The sequence below is a fragment of the Culex quinquefasciatus genome, chromosome 2, assembly GCF_015732765.1.
Source record: "Culex quinquefasciatus strain JHB chromosome 2, VPISU_Cqui_1.0_pri_paternal, whole genome shotgun sequence".
Lineage (NCBI taxonomy): Eukaryota > Metazoa > Arthropoda > Insecta > Diptera > Culicidae > Culex > Culex quinquefasciatus.
In genome coordinates, this window is record NC_051862.1 from 23510702 (window position 1) to 23528557 (window position 17856).

Here is a 17856-nt window from a genome sequence, read left to right on the forward strand (position 1 = left end):
ACCCCTTGGAGCAACATGTTCCGTTCGAACCGGACACAACAATCGGCCAACCGTGAAATATTGGCAAATATTGCACCAGGTTTCGATGCGCTTTCTCTCCCGCGTGCTTGGCTTGAAGGGGCGGTTTTACGAGCAAATTTGTGATCCCTGAACTATGATTATGGCGTGGGCGAATTTGTCTGTGGCCTCTTCTGAACAACGTTCTGATTAGGTTATTATATGATGTGTTTAAAGTTGGCTACGAGGGCCAACACATTGTTTCACTTTAGAGAAAGTGGCGAGAAGATTGATGTTACAAACCAGCTCCAGCAATCAATCCCACTTCTTAATCTAATCATCGCCCTAAACATTGGTAATTAGCGATTCATGCCAGGAGGATGAAACTCATTCAACGGTCCAACGCTGTCGGCCACTAATTTACAGAGTAAACATTCCGCACGTTGATTGCAGCCGATGTTCAGCCCTCCCTTCTCCCCCTCAAACCTCAGCCCATCATGTGGTTTGGTCAAATTTGATGGGGTCATAAACTGCCCTCGCATCAAACAATAGCACGCGTTAATTCACGCCCCTCACGAAACCACGAAACAATAAATCAATTTAAGGCTACGCGATGCCTCAACCTTTTTCAACCGTTTGGTCGGATGTCCGAGGAAGGAAAGTGCGTCGCGCCGAAATTTAAGATAAATCAGCTGCGTGTTTATGCTGGGGCCCAACCTTATGAAAAAGTGAAACTGATAGCGAGAAGACGCTAAACGGAGAGAAAACCAGATTATGATGTTGGTCGCTTGTACAACCCATACAAAATACGTCGCAATTTTGGACTTCTTTTGAGGGCACTTATGGGAGGGCTACGAAAAAAAAACGCAAACTGGTTTTTCGGTGGTGGACAACTGTTTGTGTCTTCGTTGGTCTTATGCAGAGAGAGAGATAGAGAGACGCTGCAGCACGATGACCGAAAAAGGCGTCTTGAGTGTCGTACAACGTGAACTGATCTTCATCCCTTTTTTTTGGGAGTAGTTCGGTTTAAATGTGTGGATCGCCAAAAAGTCAAGTGATATGTACTTTCTCTGTACTTTGACTTATGTAAGTCAATTGTAGATGGAAGTCGTGCTGGCATTCGATGAAAGGGAAGCTGAACATGAGGGATAAATAGGACATAAGGAATCGATAGTTTCATAAAAACAAAAATGTTCCATTAAGAATAGAATCGCAAAATAAATACTCAAATATAATTTTTAAATTCAAGACCAGAATCATGCCAAAGCTGTACATATGTAGGGCTTGTTGATACATTCTCGAACCCCTGAACGATCTTCCTGAAGAAAAAGACCATTATGAAGCGCGTGATAAGAAAAGGAAAAGGTTTCCCTGAGTTGTATAATTACAGGTTCACCGCGGCGTTGTCGTCGGCAAACATCAATTGACCATAAATAAACCCAAATGCATTTATCCGCACTGACTGAGCCCTGGGCTGTGGGCAATTCATCGACTTTCCCCGATCCCAGGAGACCGCATCGCGCTTGTGGGCCCACGGATTGATTGACTTTCCTTTGTGTCACTGCTGCCGCGGCGGCGACTGGTGCACTGAGTCGTCCCCTCTTCCTTGGTGGTGCCTCGGCCCAACCGATTCACCCCTATCGCTCGAGGCGTAATCCCAGTCAAATTGAATGATCACCACCCAGCGTTCGATTGAGAAGTTTTGACATAGGACTATGTCTCTACTTACTATATTGGGGGGCCAGTTCAGAAATTCGATCCAAAGCGTCACATTTAAGCGTTAAAAAAGGGGACATTTTGAACGCTTATATCTTTTTTCCCTGTGAATCAATACAGACGGTTGGACCACCAATCGAAAGAGGAAGACTTCAGCTATTGTTTAACTACATAGATAGTTTGACTAAACATAGTTAAAGCACTTAAAACATGCAATCAAAATGTGTAATTTTTCAGTACAAATCGGACAGTTGACCAATCAGAGCGAGCGTATGCATTCGAGACCGCGCCCCTTTTGTGCCGTTCTCCGGCTCTGCCGCTATTTAAGCAGAAAATTTCGCAAAAGCAAGTCACTTTGGAACGAGCACTCGAACTGTGCACGTCGGGCCGGCGCGTAGCAGCAGCAGCAGCAGCGGCCAATAGAAGAAGAGGACCAGCAACCAGAAGGAAGAACCACCAGCAGCAGAAGGAGGAAATTCGAGCGAAGCGGACCGCGTTGAAGCCACTATGATGCGGCGGTTCTCATGAAAAATTTCGAATTGGTGGTGGAAAAAACCTGGAGTGGCCGGTACCCTCGAAGTAGGTTCCCCCGGGGCCTGGGGGAACTTTTACAGAACCATACGAGTTGTGGCAATATGGGTATCAAAACTCATGCTTTTTGATACTGAACATAATAATGGCCATTTCGACAGTAGTGGCCACAACCTGGAGTGGCCGGTGCCCTCAAAGAAGGTTCCCTCGGGGCCCGGGGGGACATTTACAGAACCATACGAGTTGTGGCAATATGGGTATCAAAATTCATGGTTTTTGATACTGAACATAATAATGGCCATTTCGACAGTAGTGGCCCCAACCTGGAGTGGCCGGTGCCCTCAAAGAAGGTTCCCCCGGGGCTTGGGGGGACATTTACAGAAACATACGAGTTGTGGCAATATGGGTATCAAAATTCATGGTTTTTGATACTTAACATAATAATGGCCATTTCGACAGTAGTGGCCACAACCTGGAGTGGCCGGTGCCCTCAAAGAAGGTTCCCTCGGGGCCCGGGGGGACATTTACAGAAACATACGAGTTGTGGCCTTGGTTGTGGCAATATGGGTATCAAAATTCATGGTTTTTGATACTTAACATAATAATGGCCATTTCGACAGTAGTGGCCCCAACCTGGAGTGGCCGGTGCCCTCAAAGAAGGTTTCCCGGGGCTTGGGGGACATTTACAGAAACATACGAGTTGTGGCAATATGGGTATCAAAATTCATGGTTTTTGATACTTAACATAATAATGGCCATTTCGACAGTAGTGGCCCCAACCTGGAGTGGCCGGTGCCCTCAAAGAAGGTTTCCCCGGGGCTTTGGGGGACATTTACAGAAACATACGAGTTGTGGCAATATGGGTATCAAAATTCATGGTTTTTGATACTTAACATAATAATGGCCATTTCGACAGTAGTGGCCCCAACCTGGAGTGGCCGGTGCCCTCAAAGAAGGTTTCCCCGGGGCTTGGGGGGACATTTACAGAAACATACGAGTTGTGGCAATATGGGTATCAAAATTCATGGTTTTTGATACTTAACATAATAATGGCCATTTCGACAGTAGTGGCCACAACCTGGAGTGGCCGGTGCCCTCAAAGAAGGTTCCCTCGGGGCCCGGGGGGACATTTACAGAACCATACGAGTTGTGGCAATATGGGTATCAAAATTCATGGTTTTTGATACTTAACATAATAATGGCCATTTCGACAGTAGTGGCCACAACCTGGAGTGGCCGGTGCCCTCAAAGAAGGTTCCCTCGGGGCCCGGGGGGACATTTACAGAAACATACGAGTTGTGGCCTTGGTTGTGGCAATATGGGTATCAAAATTCATGGTTTTTGATACTTAACATAATAATGGCCATTTCGACAGTAGTGGCCACAACCTGGAGTGGCCGGTGCCCTCAAAGAAGGTTCCCTCGGGGCCCGGGGGGACATTTACAGAACCATACGAGTTGTGGCAATATGGGTATCAAAATTCATGGTTTTTGATACTTAACATAATAATGGCCATTTCGACAGTAGTGGCCACAACCTGGAGTGGCCGGTGCCCTCAAAGAAGGTTCCCTCGGGGCCCGGGGGGACATTTACAGAACCATACGAGTTGTGGCAATATGGGTATCAAAATTCATGGTTTTTGATACTTAACATAATAATGGCCATTTCGACAGTAGTGGCCACAACCTGGAGTGGCCGGTGCCCTCAAAGAAGGTTCCCTCGGGGCCCGGGGGGACATTTACAGAAACATACGAGTTGTGGCCTTGGTTGTGGCAATATGGGTATCAAAATTCATGGTTTTGATACTGAACATAATAATGGCCATTTCGACATTTCGACAGTAGTGGCCACAACCTGGAGTTGCCGGTGCCCTCATGGAAGGTTCACCTTGGGAGAACATTTATGACAATTTTGCCGACAAATCTATGAAACAAAATAAAATAATCTTATTCCAGATTTCACTAGCAATCCAACAACAAATTCAAATTGTTTGGTCCTATGTCTTTCGGTTATGTCTCTGACATACCATCTTGAACTTTTTTTTTGTTGCCACTCTGGAAAGAGACACATAATTTCACGCATGATTCGAGTGAGTCGGTTTTTTTATTGCTGGAATGATTGAATGTTGCGCAGGTTTCTAGTGACCAGGTGTGGACAATTTGTGGCCGACCTGGTGCCCCAGAAAGTGGCAGCCAAATCAATGTCATTTAGTGCTACTTCGTAGCCTTAGAAACCTACATAATTAAAATAGTTTTAGGTGTAGAATTTAGTGATCAAACACTAACCATTTCGTTCAGCTTTAATACTCGATAGTACCAATTGATACGGTGACAATGTCATCTTGTATATGAAAACTTTCCCACCATAGATCGTGGACCTCATCTCGGCAAGGCCATCATTTTTAATAAACCTCGTACCATAAATGGATTAATCAAACGCTTGAGCTTCGGTTGACCGCCCCGTCGTGGCGTCGTGCTCAAGAGTATGTTTCACTTTTCTCCATATTGGCACGGTTAGTTCAAGATACGTCCCCTTCAGCTCCGATATGGCGTAAATGATATAGATTTATTTTTTATGGCAAATAATAAAAAAAATCGCATCTTACGGCCGTTTGACGTGGGATGATGAGCGTTAGTCCATACTAGGCTGGCTGCCAACTCGTAGAGCGAAGAAATCGGAACCCCCTTCGCTGGGCTAATCTCAATTACGACGAAGCTTATAGGCATCAGGCATGGAAAGACTGCTGCCCGCCGTTGATCATTCATTGATTGCTGATCCATGCAGCAAGCCAGCTTGAGCTTTAGAGCAAGTTCGAAGCTTAATTGCTTGTGTTTGTGTGTGCGTTTCACAATATTGGACGACGACACGCTGGAATCCTGTTACTAATCGGTTTTATCTTTATTGCTGCTTCATTGATGGAGTGTGCTTGCTCCTGGGAAATTTTCGAGCATCTGTACCTCTAGCTGGTTGATGGAAAATTGATTTGGATGTTGGTACTTGTTGTACGTGATCAAATGTATTGCCGATGAGTATCAAATAAAGTATTGTAAATCATAAAATCTTGTGATGAACAATAATAAAGTTCTAACAATGATAAATAAAGAAAGAGACTTTTGAACCTGTCGGAAATTTAGGAAAATTTTTGTGGGAGAACTAATGATGCAAAATAGTCCCTATGGTAATATAAAAGAACTCAAAAATCAAAAATGCTTAATAATAATAATAATAATGATTGTCGTTCTAACTTTCAGAGAATTTATTTTATTAGCTTAACATTTTAATATTAAATTTCAACATTAAATTTAAACAACAAACCATAGCCTTAACATATGAATGAAAAAAAGTGTTTTAAAATGCATTTTACAGTAGTTTAGCAATAACTAAGGCCAGGACCGACGTTTTACTTCGACATCCAATGGAAGGTAGGAGCAGATGGGAATCGAACCCATGAGTACATTCGGCCAAGCCTGCTGCCATTGTTTATAAAAGTCTCCATTAAATTTTGGCATCTGTGCATAACGTGAAGATTTCCATCATTGCCATGATTTTTCGTTCAAAAATATAAATTTGGCGCCCCTATCAATATTTTGACAAAATTCCTTCTACAAGTTGTTTAGAATAGTGCCCTACACACCCTTTACCCTTTTGGTAACGATTATCCCATTACTTACAAAGTTATGGAAATCGTCATTAATCAATGATTGCCAACTATAACGTCAATGATTGTACCACAAAATTATATAAATTTTGAAACACATTTGATTAGGATCAAAAATTCTTTCAGTGGCTTCAAGGAGGCAACAACCGGCACATACTGATTCCTTTTTGGTGAATAAATTCGTTAAATTGAATTCAATACAGAGCATTTTAGAGTGATGATCAATTTTCTTCCAAAATGATCGAGGTCAAGGGGGCAAAAAATAAAAAATATAAAAATTTAAATAACAAGCCATAGTCTTCACATTTAAATGAAAAATGTGTTTTAAAATACATTTTACACTAGTTCAGTTGTTTTGCAATCTCTAGTTTTCAAAAAATCTAAGATCTGACAAAAATAAAAATTGTATCGAAAAAAGATTTTGCATCGAAAATTTTCAAAAAATTTAAGATTTTTTAATAAACCCAAACATGCTAAAAATGATTTTAAACGCAGAAGAATGTATTTTAATTTGATTTCAGCTGGTTGCACTTGAATTTTCATTGAAATTTTGAAGTTTATTGTAAAAATATTTTTTTTGCCCCCTGATTTTTCGGGCCAATTTTGAAGGGGGGGGTGACAAAAACTTTTAAAAATATTTGTACCAGCCTAAGGGTGCCCAAAAATAATGATTTCCTGCTTCACAAATAGAAAACTGTTTGTTAGGTTTATTATGCGGATCTGTGTCAACTTTGAGCGAACTTGATAAAAAATAACTCATTGATACCCATGATTTCTATGGAAAAATAACTATTTTTAATCGCTAATAACATTTCATGAGGCAGCAAAATTGAGTACCGTAAACCGGGGTGACTTTGATAGGATTTCAATTAGTTTTTAGAATATTTTCCAACAAGTAAGGTTTTTCTCAAGATTATGATTTTTAAAACATGTACTGGGGTAGGCCACACAAAGTCCATGCACTATTTCGGAAAAAAAGATTTTTTCAATAATGTTTAGAAAAATAGTTACGTTAAAAATTCTTAGTTTTGATTCCGGGGTGACTTTGATAGTGATAGTTTTTCTTGTTAAAATCATATTTATTATTTAATGTGAAGCCGTTGATTATTTTCGAAAAAAATTGATCATCACTATAAAATATTCTGTATTAAATTAAATTTATCGAATTTCAGCACCAAAAGGAATCAGCATGTGCCGGTTGTTGCCTTCTTGAAGCCACCGAAAGAATTTTTGATCTAAATCAAAAGTGCTTCAAAATTTATATAATTTTGTGGCACAGTCATTGACGTCCTAGTTGGCAATCATTGATTAATGACGATTTCCATAACTTTACAAGGAATGCTATAATCGTTACCAAAAGGAATCAGCATGTGTAGGGCACTATTCTAAACAACTTGTTGAAGGAATTTTGTCAAAATATTGAAGGCGACGCATAATTTATATCTTTGAACGAAAAATCATGTCATTGATCGAAGTCTTCACGTTAAGATGTTCAAACATTATTTGTACGCTAAATATACTATCACTAAAGTAGCTGATAAAGTTTTTCAGAAAAAATCAATGTTTATATTTTGTTAACTAATTGTATAAGCTTTTCAGCAAAAAATATATTAATTTTAGATAAAATTGTTAAAAAGACGGAATTTTGCCTGAAATTTGTTTAAACTAGTTTTGTTTATAAAATTTCCGATTTATATTGCATTTTATCCTGAATTCGAAGCACGAATCACAAATTTTCACATTTTACATGGAATTTGTTCAACTGAAATTGCCTATGAATTTGAGGATGTTTTTTAATTGTGTTTCAAAAACACATATTATTTATTATTTACAAACTTTTTTAACCTTCTCCTAGTGGAAAATTGTCCAAAGAATCCGAAAATGCATTCCGTTTTCCGATTAAAAATCACGTTCATTGAGAAAATCATGACACTTTGAGAATTTTAAAATAATGACTTTCATCAAAATTTTCTTAACTATAGTTAACTAACTTTTTGAACTTGTCAAAATTTTATAAAAAGTTCTTCTTGAGGTACTTTGAACACTTCTCTACCACGGTCAGTATGTTTCTAAACCATTCCTTACGTATTTTAATTGTACTCTTCATTTTGCGGAAAAATCGCAAACCTATCAAAGTCACCCCGGCTATCAAAGTCACCCCGTTTTACGGTACAGTTAAATTTCGCATTTTGTATTTATTCGATTGCACTATAACGACATGAAATATTTGCAATCTTTTTGAAAAAAGTAGGTAGGTAGTAGGTTTGAACCAGTCGAACAAATCGCTTTAAAAATATTGCAAAAATATTAAGTCGTGTTTGACAAATCTGCGAAATGCACAGCCTATGTTCACTATGCGAGAGTTAACGGTAGAAATTAAACGGAAATGTAAAATAGCACTATACATAAATATGATATAATCGAAGATTTGCGTTGTACTGTCAAATTTTAGAAAAAAAAAGTTCAAGATGGTATGTCAGAGACATAACCGAAAGACATAGGACCAAACAATTTGAATGTGTTTTTGGATTGCTAGTGAAATCTGAAATAAGATTATTTTATTTTGTTTCATAGATTTGTCGGCAAAATTGTCATAAATGTTCTCCCAAGGTGAACCTTCTATGAGGGCACCGGCAACTCCAGGTTGTGGCCACTACTGTCAAAATGGTCATTATTATGTTCAGTATAAAAAACCATGAATTTTGATACCCATATTGCCACAACTCGTATGTTTCTGTAAATGTCCCCCCAGGCCCCGGGGGAACCTTCTTTGAGGGCACCGGCCACTCCAGGTTGTGGCCACTACTGTCAAAATGGTCATTATTATGTTCAGTATCAAAAACCATGAATTTTGATACCCATATTGCCACAACTCGTATGTTTCTGTAAATGTCCCCCCAAGGCCCCGGGGGAACCTTCTTTGAGGGCACCGGCCACTCCAGGTTGTGGCCACTACTGTCAAAATGGTCATTATTATGTTCAGTATGGGTAATTCTCTACCAACTCACACGAAATCGGGAAATGTTGCCCCGACCCCTCTTCGATTTGCGTGAAACTTTGTCCTAAGGGGTAACTTTTGTCCCTGATCACGAATCCGAGGTCCGTTTTTTGATATCTCGTGACGGAGGGGCGGTACGACCCCTTCCATTTTTGAACATGCGAAAAAAGAGGTGTTTTTCAATAATTTGCAGCCTGAAACGGTGATGAGATAGAAATTTGGTGTCAAAGGGAATTTTATGTAAAATTAGACGCCCGATTTGATGGCGTACTCAGAATTCCGAAAAAACGTATTTTTCATCGAAAAAAGCACTAAAAAAGTTTTAAAAATTCTCCCATTTTCCGTTACTCGACTGTAAAAATTTTGGAACATGTCATTTTATGGGAAATTTAATGTACTTTTCGAATCTACATTGTCCCAGAAGGGTCATTTTTCATTTAGAACAAAATTTTTCATTTTAAAATTTCGTGTTTTTTCTAACTTTGCAGGGTTATTTTTTAGAGTGTAACAATGTTCTACAAAGTTGTAGAACAGACAATTACAAAAATTTTGATATATAGACATAAGGGGTTTGCTTATAAACATCACAAGTTATCGCGATTTTACGAAAAAAAGTTTTGAAAAAGTTACTTTTTGCGTTTCTCTTTGTTTCGTCGTCCGTGTCTGTCGCGGGTGACCATGAACGGCCATGATCGATGACGACCAACTTTTTTAAAACTTTTTTTCGTAAAATCGTGATAACTTGTGATGTTTATAAGCAAACCCCTTATGTATATATATCAAAATTTTGTAATTGTCTGCTCTACAACTTTTTAGAACATTGTTACACTCTAAAAATAACCCTGCAAAGTTAGAAAACACGAAATTTTAAAATGAAAAATTTTGTTCTAAATGAAAAATGACCCTTCTGGGACAATATAGATTCGAAAAGTACATTAAATTTCCCATAAAATGACATGTTCCAAAATTTTACAGTCGAGTAACGGAAAATGGGAGAATTTTTAACACAGTGTTTTTTCGATGAAAATACGTTTTTCGGAATTCTGAGTACGCCATCAAATCGGGCGTCTAATTTTACATAAAAGTCCCTTTGACACCAAATTTCTATCTCATCACCGTTTCAGGCTGCAAATTATTGAAAAACACCTCTTTTTCGCATGTGCAAAATGGAAGGGTCGTACCGCCCCTCCGTCACGAGATATCAAAAAATGGACCTCGGATTCGTGATCAGGGACAAAAGTTACCCCTTAGGACAAAGTTTCACGCATATCGAAGAGGGGTCGGGGCAACTGCTGTGTGAGTTGGCGGAGAATTACCCGTATCAAAAACCATGAATTTTGATACCCATATTGCCACAACTCGTATGTTTCTGTACATGTCCCCCCACGCCCCGGGGGAACCTTCTTTGAGGGCACCGGCCACTCCAGGTTGTGGCCACTACTGTCGAAATGGCCATTACTATGTTCAGTATAAAAAACCATGAATTTTGATACCCATATTGCCACAACTCGTATGTTTCTGTACATGTCCCCCCAGGCCCCGAGGGAACCTTCTTTGAGGGCACCGGCCACTCCAGGTTGTGGCCACTACTGTCAAAATGGTCATTATTATGTTCAGTATCAAAAACCATGAATTTTGATACCCATATTGCCACAACTCGTATGTTTCTGTAAATGTCCCCCCACGCCCCGGGGGAACCTTCTTTGAGGGCACCGGCCACTCCAGGTTGTGGCCACTACTGTCGAAATGGCCATTATTATGTGCAGTATCAAAACCATGAATTTTGATACCCATATTGCCACAACTCGTATATTTCTGTAAATGTCTCCCCAGGCCCCGGGGGAACCTTCTTCATGGGCACCGGCCACTCCAGCTTTTTTTTTCACCACTGTCGAATTGGCCATTTTTCATGAGAACCGCCGCATCATAGCGACTTCCACGCCGTCCGATTCGCTCGAATTTCCTCCTTCTGCTGCCGGTGTTCTTCCTTCTGGTTGCTGGTCCTCTTCTTCTATTGGCCGCTGCTGCTGCTGCTCCGCGCCGGCCCGACGTGCACAGTTCGAGTGCTCGTTCCAAAGTGACTTGCTTTTGCGAAATTTTCTGCTTAAATAGCGGCACAGCCGGAGAACGGCACAAAGGGGCGCGGTCTCGAATGCATACGCTCGCTCTGATTGGTCATCTGTCCGATTTGTACTGAAAAATTACTCATTTTGATTGCATGTTTTAAGTGCTTTAACTATGTTTAGTCAGACTATCTATGTAGTTAAACAATAGCTGAAGTCTTCCTCTTTCGATTGGTGGTCCAACCATCTGGATTGATTCACAGGGAAAAAAGATATAAGCGTTCAAAATGTCCCCTTTTTTAACGCTTAAAAGTGACGCTTTGGATCGAATTTCTGAACTGGCCCCCCAATATAGTAAGTAAAGACATAGTCCTATGTCAAAATAATACTTTTTTTCTCGGAGTCCAACAATTCGCATGAACCATCCTATCCGCTGTGATCTCACGTTTCTCGCAAAGAACTCTTCCACAACCCACACCCAGCACCCAAACTCAACTTTGCGTTCGTTCTCGGGCTCGCGCGGGTGTGTTCCGTTCCGCGTGAGCAAGGCCACTCTCTCCTATAAACCCAAAAAGGGGGTGTGTGTGGTGAGCTCCTCTGTTTCGCTGCTGCCGAGTATGTCTATAGACTCAATCCAACTCAACTCGAGCTCACCAAAGAGCGACCACGCCGCGCGAGAGTTGGGCGCGTTGAGCTCTGTTGGGTTCGCGTCCGCCGCCCGACTTCTTGGTCCGTTCAGTTGAATGTTGTACCCAGCTCGGTGAACACACGTTCGTTCGGTCGTGTAGGTCGGTTTTCTTCGTCTGCATCGATTCTTCGGGGATTCTCAAGTAGCAGCAATCGATCGTCGTTCTGATCATCCCACCCCGCGCGTCGTTGATCCAGGTCCAGAACATCGATACTCGTATCATCGGTGAGTTATCACGTCAGCTGGTTGCTGATATCTCCGGTCTGGTTCTGCTTGTTCAACCTCCTTCTGCCCAGAGAATCCAACTCACCCTCCTTCTTTGGTTGAATGTGTGTAGGTTCGTCTGTATATGCAAGGTGTTGGTGCCAAGAACACCACACTTTGTTTTGCCTCTACTATACATGAACCGGATAGCCAGCCGTAGCTGAGTAGAAGGCAGCTCTGTGATAGTGGAAGTGGTGGCCTGCTGCTGATTTGCTGCCAAAGTGTTACGAAAATTGACTTTGTTTTTATCGGCTGTTCGCGTTGGTTGGTTTTGGGGGTTTACGCGATGGTGGAATTTGGGACACAAAAAATACACCTTTTTGAGTGCAGAAGGACTCACGAGGACGAGCAAGAAGAAGCAGGCACGAAGCGATTAAAAAGGAGTACACCAAACCAGTTTGGGTTTTTTGTATGTCTGGACTGGAATCCAGCTGAAGAACGAGTTCTTATATGGTTTTTTTTTTCATAAAATTATTTTTATTAGGTCCTTTTCGGTGCTGGGACCTGGTTAGGACCGAGTTGGCTTTTGTAATTACATTTGACTTAATAATTACAGAGGATCTTGTATGTAAATGTTAGTGGGAGGGGAGCCGATTACCCGCGGCCTACTCGGGGTCAGTAGGAAAGGGATTGATGTTAAAGACAAGGCGTGGGAAGGGAAGGGGGATTGTGTAGGGGTCTTGGTTGGATCTTCTGGCCTTTGCTTTTGTCCTCAGCCGCAACTCGATGTCCAGCTGCTGGGGCGTTCTTGCTTTGCTTCCGGTACAATCCAGAAACGACGGCTTTGTGCGAAGGCGAGTTATACTAACAGAAGGAAAACTAACTGAAGGAAAACTAACTGGAAGAAAACTAAATAGATATTTTGGAATCTGAGAGGAACTGATAGATAGGATAGAGAACATCAAGGTCTAGTTGAGATAGCGCGTCTCGCATCGGGATTTCTGGTGGTCTTCCTCGGGCCCTGAGGGTATCTTTCAACTTAATTCTGTGAGCCTGGTGATCTGGACACGCCCATACGAGATGGTCGATGTCCTGATAACCCTGCCTACAGTCGCAAAGATTCGTATCACTCATGTTGATACGTTCTTATATGGTTCATTTTATTTAGTTTTAATGATCCTGAATTAATTGTGTTGCATGTACTTTTGTCCTTTTTTGTATTTAATTTTAGTTTTCATAAAGCTTTTTGTTATTTTATTAAGTTTTTAATTTTTAAGTAAAACTTTCAAGATTATTTGATTTGTTAACATTGCGTTTTTTATTAAATGTTTTTTTTAGCAAAGATAAATTTTAAGCTTTATTTTCAAAATAATGAAATTACCTACAACTTGAAAAAAGTTAAATATCCAACTAAATAATAAAACTGCTAAATACTTGAAACTCATTTAACAATGTGTTTTGAACTTAACACATAACATCAATCATGCCAATATTAAAATAGTAAAAAACGAAAATTCAAACGTAAGTTGCAAAATTTTTAAACATAAAATATATAAAAAATGGTATACCTACATTGTAAAAGTTTTGATTTTACATTTTTTAATTATCAATGAGTTCGAAAAGTTTTTTTTAAGTGTTACTTATTTTTCCGAACTGTTTTTCCCGGTTGCAAAGCTTTTGGAGGATTCATTTATTTAGGATGGCAAGAAAAAAAGTGATTCGGTATAATATTTGAGAAAAAATATTTATTTATTTTTATCGTTTAAAAAAAATCATCTGGTTCGTTTGATATGTGATTTATGAATGTTTCTTAAGGTATGTTGTAGTTATGTTTCTACCTATAACAAAATTAAAAATTTCCAAGAATTTAAGACATTTTTTAAAAAAATTCACACCTTTTTTCAAACATAAAAAAATAATATTTTCAAAAAGATTTTTTTTCTTTTGATGAGATATGGAAATAATCACTTTTATATTTATCTAATTAGTTTCTTTCTTTTTTACCCCTCTACTGTCCATTTTTTTCGAAATTTTTTATTTTTCCGGTTTTTAGGAGTTATTTTGAGCAACTTTTGTTCTACAAAAAAACTTTACTACTCTTGTTTTAGGTTTTTCTTATTTTATTTTTAGTATTTTAATTTGTCTGCCTGTGTGGATCAATCGGACCGCGCGCTGGACTCACAATCCAGAAGTCGCTGGTTCGAATCCTCCCGAGGCGGACGCAAAAAATTCTAAGTGTAAATATAGGTATTCGGTGCCCTCTCCCCGTGCCATACCTTCACACTTAGGAGACCCGGGAGGCGGAGTCTTGTCGCAAAAAGAACGATACACGCCTGTGGATCCGTTGACGAAACCGCAAGGTTTAACAGGGCCACATTATAAGGTGTTACGTCGATTCCGTTTCCGTTTTTCATTTTAATTTGCGTTTATCTTGTTAAGTAATGTTTGTTTTTGGTAGTATTTAGTCTATTCTGTACCCCCTATCATGACATTTTGCCTATCTTATTTTTTCATGTTTTTAAGTCACTTTTTCAATTTTTGGCTTGTTTTCACGTTTCTATAGAATGGCAGTTTGTTTTGATCTGACTTGAGAAAATTAGTTTTAGCAATTCCGTCATGAAACTACTACCTGTCTACTTTTCTCCAAAAATAACTGAGTCGAAAAGTAATACAGTTCGATAGAAGGGCTGAAAAGATACAGCGTTCATCACTCTAATGGATGCTTTTCAGCTTGTAGCAGTACTTTTCAAATTGTTTTGATTTGAGCATTAAATGTTTGTAGTCAACATGGGATTTGACCTAAAATTCCATTCAAAGGGTGTTTTGGAATTGCAAATAATGTTGCAAAACTTAATTTTTTCAGCACTCATCGTATTTATGATACTCGGTGAACCTCGTTGGATATATGTAAATGTAACTCTTTCTGAAAAATCTGTTTTCGGCAACTTGTTGCATAAAATATTACTTCGTAAAACAATTAGTTATCAAAAGAATAGCTGATTTTAATAGCTCACAGAATTAAAAAAAACTTGCTCCATGTAAGTTTATTTGAACAAAATTTGTTCAAAATATCTTCATGTTAAATGTAAGAATACATTTCAAAGATTAGAACTAGATATTAAATAAAATAAACTCGTAAAAAATAAGCAAATTTATAAATGTTAAATGTTATTGTCAAAAAATTTATAAATATGAGAGTTATACATTTTTACTATCACTTCCAGTCAGCTGACTCCACACCATCAACCAAAACATCATCAAATCTCTCTCCTCTTAAATCCTTTCGTTCTTCTCTGGCAAATCTCCCGGAACCGGGCGTGACCCGATACGCGTATCATCCCTGAACCTGCCGCCACCCGCCATGTTACAACCGGATCGTATTCCGGGACCAACCACCTGAGTTGACACCAGGAAGCACCCGTGGGGTTCTTGTTGCTGGTCGTTGTTGGTCCCGGGTGCGCATGCCCTCTCTCTGAAAGCACACGCTCACAGTTTCTCTTGGAAGGGTCCTTCCGTCAACTCCTGGCAAAAGGTTATTCCACTATACTGAATGTTCAATTTCCTTCTTTTGCAGGCCACCAGTTTCAGCAGAAGTTGTGTCCAGGCAGGAAGCAAATCTTGGAAGTTCCTCGGAGGTGGCTTTGCGATAACAGCAGATCTTTAGCAGTTTGGAGAAACGTGTTCCACAAGAGGCCTTCCTCTTCTAGAAGCACCGTGGTAGGACCGTGTTCTTGCGGGAAGTTTCGCGTTGTTGCCAGAACCGAAAATCGATTTCTCGGTCGGTTCTCTGCGGTGAAACAAAAAATAAACAAGTGTTTTGTGGTGGAAATTTGCTCACGTTTCACGGTTCGGTGCCGCTTCAACAGAGCCCGTCAAGGAAAAGAGTTGTTGTGCATTTGTGCAAAAGTAGAAAAAAAAGTGAATCAGTGGAAAAAATTTCAAGTGTCTGTCGTTGCACACACACAGAGTGTGAGTTGAAGCAAATCGAAAAATTAATACCCATTCGCCGCTTAGTGAAATCATTAAAGTGAGCGAGCGTGAGTTGTAGAGTAAAACCAACAAAATACGTGGAATTGTACGTGTTGTGTCGTCAGTCAGACGTGTACACACACCTTGGCAACACCTTTTTTTCACGGGTGGTGAAATACGAAAATTTTGCATTATTTGGAGTACCAGCAGCAGCCAGGTCTTCGGCGTCATACAAGGTAAGTGTTGTTGATACGGTGTTATTCTGCGATAAGATTACGACGATTGCCATTGTGGTATCCCCTGTTGTTTCAAATCGAAAGTAATTTCTTGTCGACACATGAAGAAAAGGCGGAGAATTTACATCATCCCAGGCATGTGATTTTACATCGAAGGCATTGGGTTGATATCGGTGGGAGTTCAAAGTCAGGAGCCGCCTACGTGTCGCGTCGTGGGAGACTTCTGACGGTGGTGTGTAGAATGAGTCTTGCGGTATGGAATGACACGCAGGGGTTTGCACAAGCTCAAGGATTTTCGGCGGTCATGTGCAGTTACGATGAGATTGACTTGTTAGTGAAATTTTTGTACAAAGATTATATGTTCCAATTCAAAACTAAAAACTAAAAACTAAAAACTAAAAACTAAAAACTAAAAACTAAAAACTAAAAACTAAAAACTAAAAACTAAAAACTAAAAACTAAAAACTAAAAACTAAAAACTAAAAACTAAAAACTAAAAACTAAAAACTAAAAACTAAAAACTAAAAACTAAAAACTAAAACTAAAAACTAAAAACTAAAAACTAAAAACTAAAAACTAAAAACTAAAAACTAAAAACTAAAAACTAAAAACTAAAAACTAAAAACTAAAAACTAAAAACTAAAAACTAAAAACTAAAAACTAAAACTAAAACTAAAAACTAAAAACTAAAAACTAAAAACTAAAAACTAAAAACTAAAACTAAAAACTAAAAACTAAAAACTAAAAACTAAAAACTAAAAACTAAAAACTAAAAACTAAAAACTAAAAACTAAAAACTAAAACTAAAAACTAAAAACTAAAAACTAAAAACTAAAAACTAAAAACTAAAAACTAAAAACTAAAAACTAAAAACTAAAAACTAAAAACTAAAAACTAAAAACTAAAAACTAAAAACTAAAAACTAAAAACTAAAAACTAAAAACTAAAAACTAAAAACTAAAAACTAAAAACTAAAAACTAAAAACTAAAAACTAAAAACTAAAAACTAAAAACTAAAAACTAAAAACTAAAAACTAAAAACTAAAAACTAAAAACTAAAAACTAAAAACTAAAAACTAAAAACTAAAAACTAAAAACTAAAAACTAAAAACTAAAAACTAAATCTAATCTAATCTAATCTAATCTAATCAGACCCTAGCGCAGCCAATCTTTCGAAGGGATCCTGGAGAGTGCCTTAGGTTAGATGACGCCTAGCACTCTTCTTGTCATTTATTAACATTTGTAGTGCGCCATTGCATCGGAATGCATTGAAACATCACAAGCGTTAAAGCGGCCAGGCCTACTGCGTAAAGCCGTATCGCAGAGAGGACTCGTAATTGGGTTGAGTTTGAGCACGGAGTGTTCGAACAACAACACAATTCTGAATCGACAGGGAGGAAGAAGCGTGGGGACACACCACCATACGCTCCGAGATTTTTGGTTGTATTCGTTGGGAGCACCATGCTAAGAAGGTTTGGTACTCCGGGACCCTCTGGGATGGGACATTGTATTTCCACGAATGCCCTGGACACTATTTGCCGTGGTTATAGCGCCACAACTCGCTCTAAAACTAAAAACTAAAAACTAAAAACTAAAAACTAAAAACTAAAAACTAAAAACTAAAAACTAAAAACTAAAAACTAAAAACTAAAAACTAAAAACTAAAAACTAAAAACTAAAAACTAAAAACTAAAAACTAAAAACTAAAAACTAAAAACTAAAAACTAAAAACTAAAAACTAAAAACTAAAAACTAAAAACTACAAACTAAAAACTACGAAGAGATCGTCAGTGAAC

General features: G+C 38.8%; 1 protein-coding gene across 5 annotated transcripts in view; it reads left to right on the forward strand.

Moving 5' to 3' along the window:
- The window catches only part of LOC6048218 (dnaJ homolog subfamily B member 6), a 132596-nt gene that overhangs the window by 16571 nt on the left and 98169 nt on the right, over positions 1–17856 (forward strand). For 3 of the 5 annotated variants that reach the window (XM_038256611.1, XM_038256605.1, XM_038256607.1), the window contains one exon: positions 15430–16060. The gene's annotated coding sequence lies outside the window, so the exon portion shown is untranslated. Of the gene's footprint in view, positions 1–11687; positions 11877–12160; positions 12180–15429; positions 16061–17856 lie in introns of those variants that run through there. The other 2 variants (XM_038256606.1, XM_038256608.1) reach the window with 2 other exon arrangements.